At 40.7% G+C, this 17,745-nt stretch overlaps 1 pseudogene; it reads right to left on the bottom strand.

Moving 5' to 3' along the window:
• Positions 1 to 1,070: 1,070 nt before the first annotated feature.
• Positions 1,071 to 2,530, bottom strand: LOC113187256 (small ribosomal subunit protein uS5-like; annotated as a pseudogene).
• Between the last annotated feature and the right edge of the window lie 15,215 nt (positions 2,531 to 17,745).

Raw genomic sequence — 17,745 nt, 5'->3', positions numbered from 1 at the left:
AGCCTGAGAACATCAATCGCTTCGTATCTTTCATTTGAGCTCGACCCTCCAATAGATTCCTGGAACCTTTAGAATAAAACCCAAAGCCCTTTCCTTGGCCTACAAAGCTACCTGAGCTCTACAGAGCTACCCCCACCCCTTCCCCATTGCTCACCACTTTCCCTTACTCTGGCCTCTGCTGATCCTCAGTCTCTCCAGATACACACCTTCCTTGGGGGCATTTACACGAACTCTTCCCTCAGCCTGGGATTCTTTTCCCACAGATATTTTTACTGCCCTAGGCAGCACAAAATTGGGTGTTTTACATATTTAAAAGGAGAGTGTACTTATAAGATGAAAAACTTGAAACATCACAAGTACTCCTTAGATAGTATTTAGACACTGGATGAGGCCTAGTGTCTTTACTTCAGCAGTTTTACCCTTTGAAGTTTAATTCCATGCAATTTAACTAACAATCCAAAGCACTGGCATTTGTAGACAATGATAACGTGGTAGACAATGATAACTGTATTAGTCAGCTTTCTGTCACTATAACAAAATACCTAAGATAATCACCTTAAAAAGAAGAAAGGTGTATTTTGGCTCATGGTTTCAGTGCATGGTAAGTTGGCCCCATTGTTTTGAGATCTGTTGTGAGAAAACACACCTGGTGGGAAGCACTTGATGGAACAAATCTACTCACCTTAAGGGAGACAGGTAGTGAAAGAGGAAAAGGAAGGAGCCAGGGTACCCATATCCTCAGTGACTTAACTTTTCCTGTTATTAGGCCCCACCTCTTAAGGATTCCAGTACCTCCTAATAGTACTGGAGACCGTGGACTGGAGACCAAGGCTTTAACAAGGGCCTTTGGGGGCATTTAAGGTCCAAAATATAGCAGTGGCACTTGAGGGCTGGTATGAATGACAAGACGCTTCCACACTAGACCCTGGCAGCCACTGTGATCAGGGCCAATTTGTCTCTTAGATAGAGCACAACCCTTAGGGCCCATGGTACTTGTAAGGGTCCATGAAAATGTTTTGATTTTTTTTTTTAAACAGTTTTCGTTCACTTTTTATTTTTGTATAAAAATCCTATGCTGTAGCTACAGATGGAGGCTGGGTCCTCTCTACAAGACTCTGCTTGGGTTTTCACAAGATGGTCGGTAAATTCCTGATAGGGAGACTTGGTGAACACAGTCTCTTTCCAGAGATGAGGGGTCAGGTAGCTGTATGTCTTGGAGATGGCATCAAAGGTGGCCTTGGTGAAATTGCCAAGGTGGCAGTGCAGCCCCTGACTGAAGTGCAGCAGTCATTAACACCATCCATCAGCAGCAGCTTCTTGGGCACAGGGGCTGAGACAATGCCAGTACCTCTGGGGGCAGGGATGAGTGGCACCAGCACAGAACCACAACGTCCCTTCACCTTGCAAGGGACAGTGTGGGGCTTGCCAATCTTGTTCCCCCAGGAGCCTCTCCTCACAGGAACAATGTCAAGACACTTGATAGCAGTGGCTACCTCCTTGGAGCACTTTACTCCCAGTCCAGTGTGACCACTGTAGTCCCCGATAGCTACAAATGCCTTGAACCTGGTCCCTGGCTAGCACGAGTCTGTTTCTGTACAGACGTGATCTTCAAAACCTCATCCTTGAGTGATGCTCCCAGGAAAAAGTCAGTGATCTCAGACTCCTTTCCTGGGGCCAAGAGAGGAGATATGCTGCAGTCTGGCTGGGCACAAGATCACGAGCCACTCACAGCTTTGTAGATTCAAACAGCAATTCTTTATTCCTGAACTCACACGGGCCTCTACACACGTTCTGGGGAAATCCAAGTTTCACACGGGCCTCTACACACGTTCTGGGGAAATCCAAGTTCTGCCGCAAAATACACGTACTCCCCCAGGCTTTTAATCCCAAAATACCTTCTGAATTCCACGAGAACTCAACGGGAACTCAGGCAGCAGGATACGCCCTATTCCCAGAAGGAATAACCTTAAACCTGGAACCGCCCTAAACCCAGATTGTCCTAAACCGGGAACGCCCTAAACCCAAGGACCAGGATACTTTCTAAAACCTGCAGGATACACCCTAAACCTGGATCCGCCCTAATCCAGTAGCATCCTCCCTAAACCCGGATCCACCCTGGTCCTTGAGCAGGGTCACCTTTCTCAAACATACATGCAATGTCACAGCGAATGTCCAAGGCAAGTCCATTTCCACGAGTCCTTCTTCTAAGCAACATGGGGTACACTGGCAAGGAAATTTTGATGCGTCATTCCTACTTGGCAATGGCCCTCAGCAGAGATAGATCTCCTCCAGGGACTTGATCTTCGTGTGTCGACCATATAACCCAGCATGCTGACCAAGATCCATTCCTTGTCATCGGCCTTGCCTCCACGAGCCCCACAGCCATGGTCCTGGCCCCAACCATGGCCTCGGAGACCACTGCAGAAGCCTCCACGGAAGCCACCCATTCTGGGCCCCTGGGACCCCTGCTGGGACCTCCAGGACCTCTGGGACCTCCGGGACCTCTTGCTAGACCAGCGTCATTCATCATTTGGTGTTTTCCCAGAGAAGAAGCGTTTTGATTTCTTTTAAAAATCAAAAGAATGAAAATTAAGCTTTTAGGTTGAATAATACATTTTATTATATACTATTGATATATTTTATGACCATTGGTAAAACGATGACTATAACCGTGTTGTGTGTGTGTGGGTGTGCTGTGTGTGTGGGTGTGCGTGTGTACATGAGCGTGAGTACGCGTGCGTGAGTGTGCACACAGGACTGAGCCCACAATACAAAAGTGTCCTTTAAGCCAGTAAAGCCCTGGCCCTAGTCCCCGGGAAGGAAGTTCTTTAATCTGACTACCAGAGAGTGCTGTGGAGAGATGGCCTTTTAGGTTTCCTCCTGGTAAAAGGAAAACACGGCTTGGAAAACACCCCCATAAATTGATTCTCAGATGGCAAGGTCATTGTCATAACTTATTGACACAGTGTGGCCAGCCGTCTCCCTCTCAGGCAGTCAGAGCTCTCTGGGTAGATACGGAGTGTGTCAACACAAAAAGAAACCCAGGGCAGGCTCAGGGCCGCAGCATCAAGCTTTTGTGACTAAAGAAACACACTTATATACATAGTGATCTGGCACCGGGAATTCTAGGGTAGGGAGGTTCTGAGAAGTGTGCTGTACAGGAAATAGTACACCTGAGAAGGTTGCTGCCAGACATGACCCTGACGGAATCATTCCATCCACCACCTTCTCAGAAATGGAGTGGATTCCAGGCCATCTGCGGAGATTTTACAAAATGAAAGAAGCCTCTGGGGGTTTAGCATCCCCCCCTCCTCCAGAGGAGTTTTTATGACTTCCCCTTATTATACATCCCTGTGTGATAAATCAGGAGAAAAAATACTGATAAGTGCTGATATACAAGGCAAAAAAAAAAAAAAAAAAAAACCCTGAGATACTGAGAACCAATATTTCCTTATCACTTAACATATCCAGGGACTGCGTTTTGTTTTACATATTTTAACTCATTTATTTCTCACAATATTCTTACAAGGGAGTTCTTACTACTATTGTCATTTTATACATAGAGAAACTGAGGTACAGAGAGGTTAGGATGCCTGACTAAGGCCTCAAAGCCAATAAGCGGTGGTGCTGGGATTATAGCCCAGAGCCTGGTTTGGAATTTGTGCTGTTACTAGTCACTGAGTAGAGGAATCCATAGTTAAAATGATACCTGCACATGTTAAAACACTCGTCCACGTCGACTATTTAGTAAATCTGTATATTTTATCCATAGTGCCATTTATGTTTCTTTCAATCTTTTGCTTTGTAAGACTCTGGAAAGCACTCCCTTCATTAATACTGAATCAGGCATTCTGAAATCCTGGGTGGATCCCACCATTCTTCTGATGGTGCCTGGTGACTATCTTGTGTCAGGAAAAAACTTGCCAAAGTATGAAGTAACTACATTTGTACTTTTAAGATGACACGTTAGAAACAAGTCTGGATTTATTCATGTTTCGAATCATTTGTGTTTCAACATGCTTTTACCCTCGCCAGTGGATTACGGAAACCAGCTCCAATAGATTCCTCAGCAGTTGGATCTGTACTTAGGTTCTCAGGATAATACAAAAAAAAAAAAAAAATGTCTCTAGTTCGCCATTCACGGTCCGCTGCAAAAAGGTATTAAAAACTACTGCTCAAAAATAAGATAAAACAGTTTTAAAACCCTATGGCTTTTGTTCTCTTTAAAGTTTTTTTTTTTTTTTTTTCCCATTTCTCTACCATGAACTTGAAGAGGTCGCAGGAACAGCACCTCCTCTGTATTCAGCCTTCACCGCCCTGCCTAATGCACTGCTCCCACAACAGTCTCACTGCTTGGCCCAGTGGGCCATCCCTGTGTCCCTCCTCAACCCAGAGAGGATCACACTTCTCAGTGAAGAAGAAGAATGTCCTTTTGGAAGGTTTCCCTCTGCAAAAGGTATTTCAGTCATCTGGGGAGCACAAGAATGCCTTTCCTGAAGGCACACCTTCTGAAGACACCTTCTAGTCAACCTTGACTTAAGGGTGGGCAATAGAAGGCTTTACATTCCTGATGATCCACCCAACTGCAAAACAAAAGGAACCTGTGACAGAACTGTGACAGGCACTGAGGGGAAGCAAAGTACTTTTTTTTTCCAGAGCTATAACGGCTAGGGAACATTCTTACCAATTCTCTTTACTGAGGGATGAGTGTGTGTGTGTGTATGTGTGTGTGTGGGGGGGTATTTGGTGTATTTTTACAACTGAGAAAATAATATATAATTATCATAGCTATTTTCAGAACAAAGCAAGGTACAAAGATGAATATAAAATAATCCGTAAAGTCCAAAAGTCAGAGATAATACTTGCAAATCAAGTTCATGCCCAGCTGTACCTCCATCTAGTTACTGAACAGATTCATTGTAGTCATTGTTTTTGTTGTCTGGTTGTTTTTACTCTGTTAACCAATGTAGAGTGATTTTATCTCACACCATTTAGTATTTTTCAACTACATGATTCTTCATTGATGCATCTCATTTATAGACCATACCCGACATATCTAATTTATAATGTAAAATGGTTACTTCATGGGTTTAAATTGTCAAATGTCATCAACTGTATGTTTTTCAACTTGATATTTTCCTATTACTGGATTCTTAGGTTATTCCCAATTTTTTGTTGTATAAACAGTGATGTAATGAACACTTTACACATAAATCTCTTGGTAAAACCGTGATTGTTTTTTTAAGATAAATTCCTAGTAGTTGAAATTGCTGGGTCAAGGAAGATAAAAGCTTTTATGCCTTTTGAAACATGCTTCCAACTTTCCCTCTACAGAGTAGTGATCTATCTATCATCTCTTTGGCATCTTCCTGATTTTTTATTTTTTAACTCAATTATACTCTCCAGCTGACTTTGGTGTTAATACCATGAAATCATGTGACTGTTAGTTAGCTTCCCAGCATTGACTTCCAGATTATATTTCATCAAACAGTATTTTGCATGGTTAGAACCCTTAGCAGGACAAAGCTTGCTTGGATCCATTTCCTGTGGCAAGTGGTGATACAGTAATAGAAAGATAACGGGATATGGTGTAGATGTGTGTGCCCGTATTTCTGCATATGTGAGTATATATCATGTCAGGGAGTCCCTCTCTTCTACAGGTAACATTGACCGGGTGTAAAGGAATGATGTTATTCCCTCTAAAGTACCAAGAGCTAAAACATGAACCAGGGTCACAAACTTGGTTGACAAAACCTGTTTCTAAAGGGTTGCTTGCTTTAAAACCCCTTTTACTTCGGAAATTTTCATACGAGATCTTAAGGACATGATTGCATTTAACTTGAAAAAAATGTCATCCAAAATAAGGACATCTAGACAACTTAGAATCAACATCTTGCAAAAAGAGGAAGCAATTTTTCCTCCACATGTTGTCTGGGTCGATGGTACTTCAATTGCCACTTTCTGGGCTTTCTGAAAATCTTTTCTGCACAAATCATAACTTATCAGCCCCAAATGTCTCATTTTGCCAGTGGACCTTATCTAGTAATTGCTAGTTTTATAGTTTTCAATTGCTTTCAGGAAATTACTTTTTGGAGACAAGAAAAAACTGTTACGATCTTTAGACTCAGATTAAACTACTGAACTTTGAAAGAGAAGCCTACACCAGGAAGTTTAAAACACGACAGAAAGTAAATGCACATAATTTGTTTTTACAGTAAATGAACACCATGCACATTATTGAGATATTCAGTTATTTCTTATTATTTGGGTTATTGGATCATGTTAAGAAATTATAGTCAATAATCTTTCGCCTTTTCTAGAATAGGCTAATTCATACTAGGTGTCTTTCTGACAAAGAATGAATTTTAGAAATCATCTACACATTTCTTCCAGTAAACTATGCATTTGTAAATTGGAAACAACAGATGAGCAACAGCTCTGATCATCAAAGTAGAAATGGAATTAATAAATTAAAATACTTTTAAAACAATACTGAAATAATAACTATCAAATCAGTAAAGATTTTTTTTTTAATCCAACAGTGAGATTGACATTCTTATGCAAATGCTGGGGAGAGTGTGAACTAGTAACACCATCATGAAAACAACTTGACAGCATGCTTCTAATACACTTTAATTTTTTTATACCACTTAACCTAGTAGTTCCATTAAAGGGCAGTTTAGATAAGCGAGAAAAGATTTGTAAACAAGTGAAACACAATTTCATTTTGATCATAGTATTATTTAGAAACAATCCAAATGTTGTCAGAGAAATGGATAAAAGAGTTATATCATATAATAGGACATTATGTGGTCATAAAAATGCTGTCCTTGGGGTTTTTTTAAAATAAAAAATGAAAATGTGAAGTGGGTAAAGCAGGATATATATATATATATATATATATATATATATATAGTGTGTGTGTGTGTGTGTGTGTATGTGTGTGTATCTAAATATCTTACATTACCCATTCCTAATTATAATTTTTTTAACATCAACTGAAATGAACAAACAATAATTCTTGAAGGAAATACACCAAAAACAACAACAACAACAACAACAAAAAACATGTGGTTTCACTATTGATGATTATTGCCTTTGGTCTCATTTTTCTGCCTGTTCTATTTCCTCTAAAATGACCATATATTAACTTTTGTAAAATGAAAGTTATTGTATAATAAAAAAAAGAACAAAAGGAGAAAAGGATTGATTGATTTCAGAATGGTTTGGAAATAAGTTATTTTGTCTTTTAAGAAAAATACTATTCTAGAAAAGAATAAAACAAAAAAAATTGATTGTACTGCTGAATGTGGTCATAGAAATACAGATGCAATTATTTTTCCTTTCAAACAGTTTCATAGTTTGCCTAGCATGCATGAAGGCATAGGTTTGATCCCTGAAACCACACACACACAAAAAAAATAGGAAAAATAATAATAACGAAAATAATTACATGTTTTGTTTGGTTAATTTTGTGCTGGGGATGCAGCTTTGTGGTAGAGCACTTGTCCAGTATGCACAAGGCCTTGGGTTCTGTTCCCAGAACCACAAGTGAACAAAACTACTGTTTGGTGTAGAAGGAAGAAAGGCCGATGAGCATACAGACAAGAGCTAATCATTCACAGAAGATGACCTTAGACTCTGGAATTCACCAACAAAAGATAAGGGAGGCAAACATGATGCCAGGGTGGTTTGGTGTTTTCAGTAACTGTGGGTATCAGTCACTTTAGACCTAGGTTCAAGTCCCTCTTCCTTAGTGAGGCCCTTCCCTGACTGGTGAGGTTATGCGAATCCTTGTCCCACGCATTCATCTGACACTCTGCTTACTCTGACTTGCCCTGATATTGATCTTTCTAGGACCATGGTTTATATTTTTCTGTGTCTGTTGCCTGTTACTATCTACTATGTCAACTGCTTGATTAATGATAATAAATGCATATATATTAGTTTGGGCTCTTTGTTGCAAAAACAGAAACTCACCCTGGATGACAGTAAGGGGGAAAAAATTAATGGGAAAGTCAGAATCAGAGAAAAGAGCAGAGATCAGGATTCTAGTAGGAAGCAAAGGAGGCTCAGCAGAGCCAAGAGTTTTCACATGAATGGCCACTTAGGACATCATTACTATGGCTATTGTAGTGGTACGCACAACCCCCGCCAATTAGAGTCTTAATTGAGTTTCTCCAGAGACCCTCACCATAATTGTTCTTATTAACAGAATATCAGCAAACTCAGTGTGATTTAAAACTTCCTACTTTCTGTGAAGACTAAATTGCTGTCTTGCTAAAGCTAAATCTGAGCAAAAACTTGGTGATGTTATTTTTGCTTTTATGGTAAAACTTGTAAAACCTCTGACTCATCTAAAAGAAATGAGACAAAAAGCATTTTCTGTGAATTAAAAAAAAATACTTTTATGTAGACTCCTACAAAAATGTAGACCTCCAAGCCTCTCACCTCCCAGTGGGTATAAAGTTCTAAGAGTTTCCAGACTCATCGTTCAGAGAATTTTAGGCGATAGCCCCCTGTGGACCCTGAAGCTAATAAACAGGCTTCCTGAAAATTCCTTGGGTGTCCAGCCTCTTCTGTCCTGCATCACTGTCACCATGTTTACACTGGCCAGCTGTGATCTCACTGTTGCTGCCCTCACAGCTATGGGTGTGGGGACCAGGCCTTCATGGATGCAGCTACAGTGATTAATGGCTGACTGATTCCATCTTGAGAATCCAGAAATGGAGAAGCTTCTGCCATTCTAGCTACTGGGGCCCAGGTAAGACAATATCCATCTTCTCTGGCTTTTGGTACAAGCCTGACCTCTCACCATTGTTGGGAGTCTCCCCGAATAATAAGAGTTTTGTGATGGTTGGCAGCCAAAATGTCAGATATCCACTGTGAACAGTAATGGTGACAGGGCACCATTCCTTGAAGGGCTCTCCAGCTGCTGATGGGAAGTTGATTGGGTGAGATCCCTCATCCTGGAGAGGGCAGTAAGGATTTGCCTTTTTCACCTGTAGAATCTCAGTCAGCATCACAGTTCAGCAGCTAATCTACCAACGTGGGATCCCACAGAGCATCACCTCAAACCGAAGGACTCCTTTATAGTATAGAAGATAAGTTGGTAGAAAAATGACAGTGGAATCCACTATCACATACTGCACCATCCACAAGATGCTGACATGACAGCATGGTTGCTTTGTTTCTGTTATATTTGGAGATGTTGCTCAGACTAGCCTTGAATGCCTGAGCTTAAGACATCCTCCCTCCTCAGCCTCCCAAATCGCTGGGACTAGAGATACACACCACCACACCTATCTTCAAATGGCTTTTTGAAGATGCAGCTGTGGCAACAGAATGGAGATAACACCCCATGATGGTGTGGAACTGAACTCTAAAGTACAGCATATACCTTAAACCAATGACTGATATATGATTCTGAACCAAATAAGTAGAATACAGGAGTTCCGGAGGTAGAGGTAGGGAGAGACCCCACTAAGCATCACTTTTCAGTGGCCCTTTGGGAAATTCCTACTTCTTATTCCTGCAACTTTAGTCTTCTGTGGGTCTTAACATCCTGGTTCCCAAAAAGGGTCCAAGATACCATGCACATAGTAAGAACATCACTAAAAAGCAAAGCAAGATCAGGTTTGCTTGTTTTAATTGCGCAGCAGATGCAGCATACCATTAGGACAAATTGGCTCTGATAATCACATGAGGGTAGATCTGATATATCTAACAAGGTCGGGAGAAATATATTAGATTCTTAGTGATCCACTGGGCATATAGCAGACTGTCGTGTACAGTTTTAGTCTAGATGGGCAGGTATGGCAACCATAGCCTGGTAAAGCCATGGTAACCAGTGGTACGGAGAACCCACATATGAAGATCAAGGTGATTTCACCAGGAAAACGACATAGACGAGCATAAATACTTGCAGAGACAGTAATACAGTGGAGGAGGAGAAGAAGAATTGAGCATCAGTTATCACTTCACACCCAACTGCAGTAGTGTGGATTAAATTCATGCCATCAGTCTACTCTAATAAATTTCTCCAGAAACTGACCAATGAAGATGCTGAAGAATATATGCTTAAATGATGTGACCGTCACATAAGAAGCTAGTGGATCTGACTAGTACATGGGGAAGATGTAGTGGATCAGTCAGATCCCCACCCACCCACCCACTGAGCCGGTGCCCCAGTCACCACCCAGCTGCTGTGCTGAAATCTCCTTTTCCAGAGAATTGTCTTCACTCAGCAGGATATGCCTCCAGGACCCCAACGTGACCCTAGGAACATTGCTCAAGGAATGACTAACTGACTTAGGAGTAAAAACCAGCTCTGCAATTCATGCTCCAGAGCGGCCCCGGGCATCAGCCTGAAGTATTGCTCCAGCTGAGCCCTCATCCCTGCCTGGCTTTCTTCTCTGCTCTCTCCTGCTTTCATGATGTCCCCTCTGCTGCCATCACTTCCCCCAGAATCACATGCACAAGAATTCCCTTCTCAGCTCTGCTTCCAGGGGACCCCAGTCACTACTTTTTAAAAGACTTTTAAAAAATTAATATTTCAGGTGGCATTTGTAATTCTGTACAAAGATCCTTTCTACCAATTAAAATTGAAATATTTGGGCCATTTTTCTTTAGTTGTTAAGGTTTTTCTAGGGTGTGATTTATGGAAGGCAAGGGTTTCAAAATAATCCAACACTTGAAAAGAAAAAAAAAAAGAAAGAAAGAAAAAGATTTTGTGTTGAATCATTTGAGAAACTATATGCTACCTTAGGGGATTCACTGAGCATGTTCACTATGAAAGATTATGAGGTAGTGCTGCCCATGTTGTTTAAATGGCTCTGGAAGATATATTCAAATTCTATCTCAGGACCATCACTTAAATTTTTTGTTCCCAAGTTTCTCATAAGTAAAATAAATTAGTATATGCTTCATAATCACAACACAAGAATCAAATGATAAAATGCACTTAGCAGAGGGCTAGACACATGGTATATTCCATGAATCATAAGAAGTCAAAGTAAATACATCAGAACCTTGGGTTGAGGGAGAGAGGAAGGGGATCATTTAATTTTCTTGGCCATAGATCCTTTTTCGTTTCCTGCACACAAAACAACAGACACAGAAAAAACATGAAATGCAATTTGCAAAATGCTGAGTGAGTGAATTTCAGTAATGCTGACTCTACACAAAATGGAGGGGGTTATCTCCGAGCATTTGAGCTGTGTAAAGAGTTATGCAAGATAACTTCAGGCAAATGACCCCCCAGGACAATCCAGAGCTTTTGAATAAAAAATGCTGCAGCAGGCACCGAATCAGAAACCAGAAGAATCAATTTTTCAAATCTAAGAAAATAAGTATCTGCCTTGCTCATATTTTTCAATTCTACATTAATTTTCTACCTTTGGTTGCATGATATTCTGGCCAAAATAGACTTGTTTACTCAATTACAGGTCATCTGTCAATTTGAAAAATGACAACCTTCCTGCATCTTAGGTCTGGGGACCTTATTTTTATGGCATCTACTCACTTCTGGCAGGAATCCCAGGGGGCACAGGAAAGTGGGAGGTGAAAGGCTTCAAGTAGAGTTAGTTTTCTTGAAGCTGGTAGCCAGAGCCCAAAGCAGCAGGCACTTATGCTTGTATTCAGTTAGTACGAGAGGCTTTATACAGAATATTTTTTACAAAATGAAGACAATAACACATCCAGAAAAATAATAAGACATTTTCAGAAAGGGACATTGGACAGGTATTGTGTTCGTTTTCTAGGGCTGACATAACAAAATACCACAGACTGGGTGACTTGACAACACATGCTTACCTGGCTGCTTTCTGGCTGTGTGTTCACAGGACCTTTCCTCTACCTGCCTGATGCCTCTTCCTCTTGTTACGCAGACCCAGATCACATTGCATTAGGGCCCACACTTAGATAAAGACCCTATCTCAAAATACAGACACCTTCTGAGGTACAGGCGGTTAGGACTTCAACATGGAAACTGGGGAGGAAGCACATTTCAGTCCACAACACGTGTTCATATGGACCAAATAAATCCTGCTGTACTGTTTTTGTAAGTTCTGCCTCCTCAAAACTCCTATCAGCCTTGAACTCCAGACAGTGGAAGAGTTGTACCTTGAAATATTTTCTGTGTTGTCCTACACATTGCACTATCCCTCCCCCATGCCCTAGGCTAGAGCTCTCTTCATTGGAAATAATTGCTTTAAAATCAATTAATCATCAGGATCTCCACCACAGAGACTTCACCAAATGCCTTCCCCCAAATACCATGGGTCAGTTTAATAAATTTCTGTGTGGAGAAAGACCCAACTCGGAGTGCAGACACAGCAGCCTAGTTATAGTTTTACCTCTGTTTAGTTAGGTATGGTTGGTTAACTTACACTTCCTTAAGGCAGAGAAAATAACCTGGAGCCTTCACCTCAGGAAAAGGTTCTGTTTATGTCCTTTTCTCTTAGGTTCCAATGTGTCCAAAGGTCGCTGGTGCTTCCCTGTTTTCAGGTAGCTCTTTGGAAACCACATATGACCTTCAAAGGGCACACAAAATAGCAAACAGATCACCATGGCGAGTGCCAGGCTCTGCTACCTGAACAAGATACAGAAGTTAACAGACCCAAGGAACTTTATCTACAATTCAACAGAGGAGAAAGGAAACCTGAGGAAGTTCATTTCCTCTCTCGCAAAGATGTGATGGAAGCCCCTCCCTGTTCCATCCAAATTTTCTTTAAACAAACAAACAAACAAAGAAAAACTATCTTTCCCCATTTTTTTTTTCCTTGTTACTATTAAAGGAAGATGATGTGTGATTTGACTGCCTTCGCATGGCAGGGACCAGAAGGACTTGTTGGATGGCAGCCACCATGACCTGAATGTGCCTGTCTTCCCACTCATATGCTGAAATTCTAACTCAAGGTGATGGTACTAGAAGGTGGGGGCCTTTGGAGAGTGATTGGGGATTAGTATCCTTATAAGAAACCTGAGAGAGTTTGTTTGCCCTTCCTTCACGATAGGATACTTCAAGAAGTCACCATCTGTGAACCAGAACAGCAGGCTCTCACCAGACACCACACACTGCCCACATCTAGAAGTAGTCAGAGGCAACACTGAGTCATTGTTGTCTCTCCCCAGATAAAATATGTGCTCTTCTAGACCAAAGGCAGTGAGTGACTCCTGCTTTACATACCCTTCAAACCCCAGGCAGCTGCTGGGCACAAGACGTACAGATGGCCCTCCATGTCTGTGGGTTCCACATCAGGTCAAAAATATTTGAAGAAAAAAAAAATTGCATCCATACTGAAGATTTACAGACATTTTCTTGTCATTGTTTTCACCTCTTCTATTACTTTGAATTGAAGCTGCTGGTATTACCACAGTTACAACTGCCAACAGCCATAACCACGTTATGATCTATTGGGCTCTAGGCACTTCTGCCTTTGAGGCCCCTTTTTTTCATAAGAATATTAACGATTATATTTTAGACTACATTGGTAAAAATAAAAATATAATTCAGGGGAGGGTTCATTATTATTATGTTCATTTTTCTTCTAACGTTCAAAGAAATTAAAATTAAGACATTTCCATGGACCCCTAAAAGTTTTATAAGCCTTCGGCACTTTGTCTCCTGTGCCTAATGGGTAAGTTGGTCCTTCTAAAAGCAGCTAACTTTGGCTTAGCCCTTGCAAATGTTGGCCATTGAGTTAAGTCAGTTTCATGCGTTGTCAAAATTAACCATCATGTGACACTTATGACGTAAACATTAATTTTAGTTGGGTACAGTGGAATGCACTACAGTCCCAACTACTTGGGAGGCTGAAGCAGGAGAATCTCCTGCACACAGGAGTTCAAGACCAGCCTAGACAACATAGTGAGATCCTGACTCAAAATAAATGGATATATTTGGTAGATACTGATATTAATATTATTCTCACTTTACAAATGAGAAACCATAGCTTAAAGAAGTCATGGAGGAGATAACTATAGAGCCCAGAATCAAATCCAGCCTCTTCTGATTCCAAAGCCCATGAACTTCATCACTATACCATATTATTTCCAAGAACTGATAGCCAATAGGTCGCCAGCCCAAGCAATGACCTGAGTACCAGCCTAGACTAACCATGGAGGCTCATTCCTGAGCTATAAACACTACCCTAACTTCTTCACAGATTAAAAAAAAAAAAACCAGCAATAACGTCTTATTGACTTTCTCCTTGCCAGGAATGCAGATAATCAGACATGACTGTTCATATACCAGAAGTCTTCCTTGAGCAATAAAATCTAGAGTTGCTGGAATTTTTTTTTAATTTATAACTGTTAGTTCCTTATAATAAGTGCTCTTTAGACTTTAACTTAAAGTTAAATTCACTTGGGACACTGAAGACACTTTCAGTGTACAATCATCATTTCTAGACATCCCCTTTCTCACCACCACATGTAAGTTCTTGACATCATCTCTTGCTGAGCCAGTCTGGTAAGCAAGTGCCAGAGACTGCAGGAGGACAGAGACACTGATCCGGTGCAGAACAGAGAGCTATCTTACTACAGGCAATGTCAGGGTAGAGTCCAGAAAGGTGGAAAGAAAGTTCAAGACACCTTTATAAAATAATACAATGTCTGCCGTAACTCAAAGGAAAAAAAGGCTAACAACATAATGGAATCAAGAGACAAGCAAAACAACTTAGCCTGAGTTCCCCCAAATACAACTGTTGGAGTGATTAACCTGAGTCCCACACAGATATAGTGACCTCCATTAGTCAGATAATGGAGGTACAAACAGATTGCTTGCCTTTATTTCCTGGACAATTACACAGCCCTATTTTCCTCTGCATGTAACAGAAATGACCTGAAAGCTTTTGAGGCACCAGTCAACAAGGTGTCTAATACAACCACCCTTCAAAAATTATTTTGTTCTCGAATTTCTTCAGGGGAAAATATTCCACAGCCAAACTGTGTGGCTTTGTGCCAGAGGCAGAGCTTTCTTCGCTGTCTCCATTGGTAGGAAGTGAAAGAAAATTAATCTACTATCAGTGCTTCCAGTTGAACTTCCTCTAACAGCAGTTTCTCCTCCTACAATGGACTCCACAGTTTAGCTCCTGTAGTTCGGTGAGTTTGAGAGCAGAAGCAGAACTTGTCACTTTTCTTTCCAGAAGAAAGAGGAAAGGTTGCAAAACCCACAGAAACTCAAGAGAAGCATTTTTGAATTTTAAAAATTTTGCAAATATTGGCTGAGCATCACTAAGTACTATAATACTGAGTTCTTGAGATAAACTGAAGGAGCTCTGCCTTTCAATGTCTCACACAGCTACTTAAATTTGGTTTTACCCTTTTCATGACAACTCAAAGAAATAATGATGGGGGCCAAGATTTATTCATCGAGAAGCCCCAGACTTCCTTCCCACAATGATATGCACATAATCAGTGTAAGGAAAACAAACAAACAAACTAGCCTTACATCCTCCCAGATCTGTACCTGACACTGGTCTGGGCAAATAGATGTGATCTTGCGACCAGCAGCCTAATCAGGGAACCTGCCTGGATCCTGGCTGGCTGAATTCAGCCATCCACCCACTGAAGAAATAATCAAACAATGTAAAGAAGAAACATGAATTGAATACAGTTTGGTCAAACCTGGGAGAAGCAGCTAGATTTTTTTTTTGTTTTCTCCTTCAGGGCTACGGAAGCAGTAACAATTAGTAGAAAAAGAATTGAGGAGATATACATAGGTAGATTTAGGTAGGCTCTGCTATCCAGAGAATTTTCCAGTTTTACCTTCCTTGGTGCCGACTCAGGCCAGGTGGTAGGGTTTTGTTTGTTTGTTTTTGGTACAGAGCTTTTTTAAATATTTTATTTAGAGGCAAGGTCTCACTGAGTTGCTTAGGGCCTCACTAAATTGCTAAGGCTGGCTTTAAATCGCAATCCTCCTATCTCATCCTCCTGAGCTACTGGGATTACAGGCATGCACCACCATACCCAGATACAAGCATTAGTTTTTAGTTTCTATTCTCAGTAAGAAGTAGTTCTGGAGCTCTCAGTTTCAGTCTCCAGGACCTGGCATGGGCTAAACTACCAAATGGGATAGGTCAAGCTATTCATCCCGTCAAGCACCACTCCCATTCCCTGCCCTCCAGTGCCAGGACCTGCCAAAGAGGCATCATTTCCTGCATAAAGTGCTCCCAGCATCCACCCAATGCCCTATACCCACACCAGCGCCATGACATGGGATTCCTGTCAGTTCCTCTCTCTTTCCCTCCATCCCTTCCTATCCAACACCCACTGCTTACTAAGTGCCAGGAAGTTATAGTCATGGTAATCAAGAACAGTAAGGTGGGCCTGTGACTGTTAGCAGACAGACCTATGGAGGAATACAACTTAAGACAAAATTTAAATGCAATACTGTCGTAGGTTCCTTGAAAACAAAGGACAGGAGGGGAAGGGGGGAAGGGAAGGACAGCAGCATAAAATAGACATTATTATTGCTGTATGTATATACGTGACTGTATGACCAATGTGATTCTGCAACCTGTACACTCAGAAAAATGAGAAATTATACCCCATCTGATTCAAATGTATGATATGTCAAGATCACTGTACTGTCGTGTGTAACTAATTAAAACAAATAAAAATTTTAAAAATAAATAAATAAATAAAAGAAAACAAAGGAACAAGGACCAAAGTAGTTGAAAGAAGGCTAGCTGTGTATCTATGTGGGCAGAATGACAGGAAAGTATCCCTTAAAGACATTTCAGGTAAATGTCTAGGTCCTTCTTTATCATTCCCTAGCCAAATCTAACAGCACCCCAGCTGGAGTGCTAATGGCAGATGGCCTAGAGAAAGGGTAAGAAGTTTTACTCTTGCCTCATGTGCATCTTCAGGCTTTCTCAGAAAGCCATTGAGCTGCTGGGAGCTTTACTTTCTAGAAGAAAAACTTGGGATCTGAGAAATTAACTGTGCTGCCCAAGAGGATATTGCTCATAAGTTCTCCTTCTAAGTTGGACAACCAAGAACAGTCTCTCCCACCTCCTTGATTGTGTTCTACTCTCCAAGCCTGACATTTCTTCACCATGGTGCCATTAGATTCTGTTATTGAAGTATCTTGGTTTGTTTGGGGTGATTTGTTCCCTTGCTTTTTCATGTTTTTTGTGTGTCTACTCATTTAGTGGTATGGATCTGAGGTAGCAGAGTTTCTACCCTGTGGATTTGTAGTATCCTTGAAGAGTTCCAATACCTCACCATTTAGGGGGAGACAAATAATAACAACCAATGCAAATATAAATAATATACTGCATTAAACCAACTAGTTCCTACTATGACATCTACAATGTTAATCTTCACAATAAATAGAAATGATGTGATCAATTATTGCCTACAATAAAACTAGCAAGTTTGCAAAAGGGTTTACAATTTCAAATGGTGAAGGAGGATAACAGAAATGATACAGGATGTAATGATTACGATGAAAAGGAGAGAAGATAGAAGTAAAAAAGGAAAAGTGAAAGAACAATAGAGATTGACTGTTAGTGAAAGAAAAGAGAAAAAGAGAATCAAGTGAAACAGGTAAATAAAAAAATATATAAAGTAAAATTATTTTTAAAAAATTAAAAATAAAAATAAAATAATTCAAAACGAAGTTAAAATATCCTAGTTCTCAAAAAACTGATCCATAAAAAATGGCTTCAGAAATGCTAGAAAAGAGGGGGGAAAATATGAGTATGTATAAATGTCCATGTGTTACTAAGGTAACAA

Source organism: Urocitellus parryii, chromosome 2 (assembly GCF_045843805.1).
Source record: "Urocitellus parryii isolate mUroPar1 chromosome 2, mUroPar1.hap1, whole genome shotgun sequence".
Classification (NCBI taxonomy): Eukaryota; Metazoa; Chordata; class Mammalia; order Rodentia; family Sciuridae; genus Urocitellus; species Urocitellus parryii.
The sequence above is the reverse complement of the archived record's forward strand: the minus strand, read 5'-3'. Positions and strand labels throughout refer to the sequence as shown.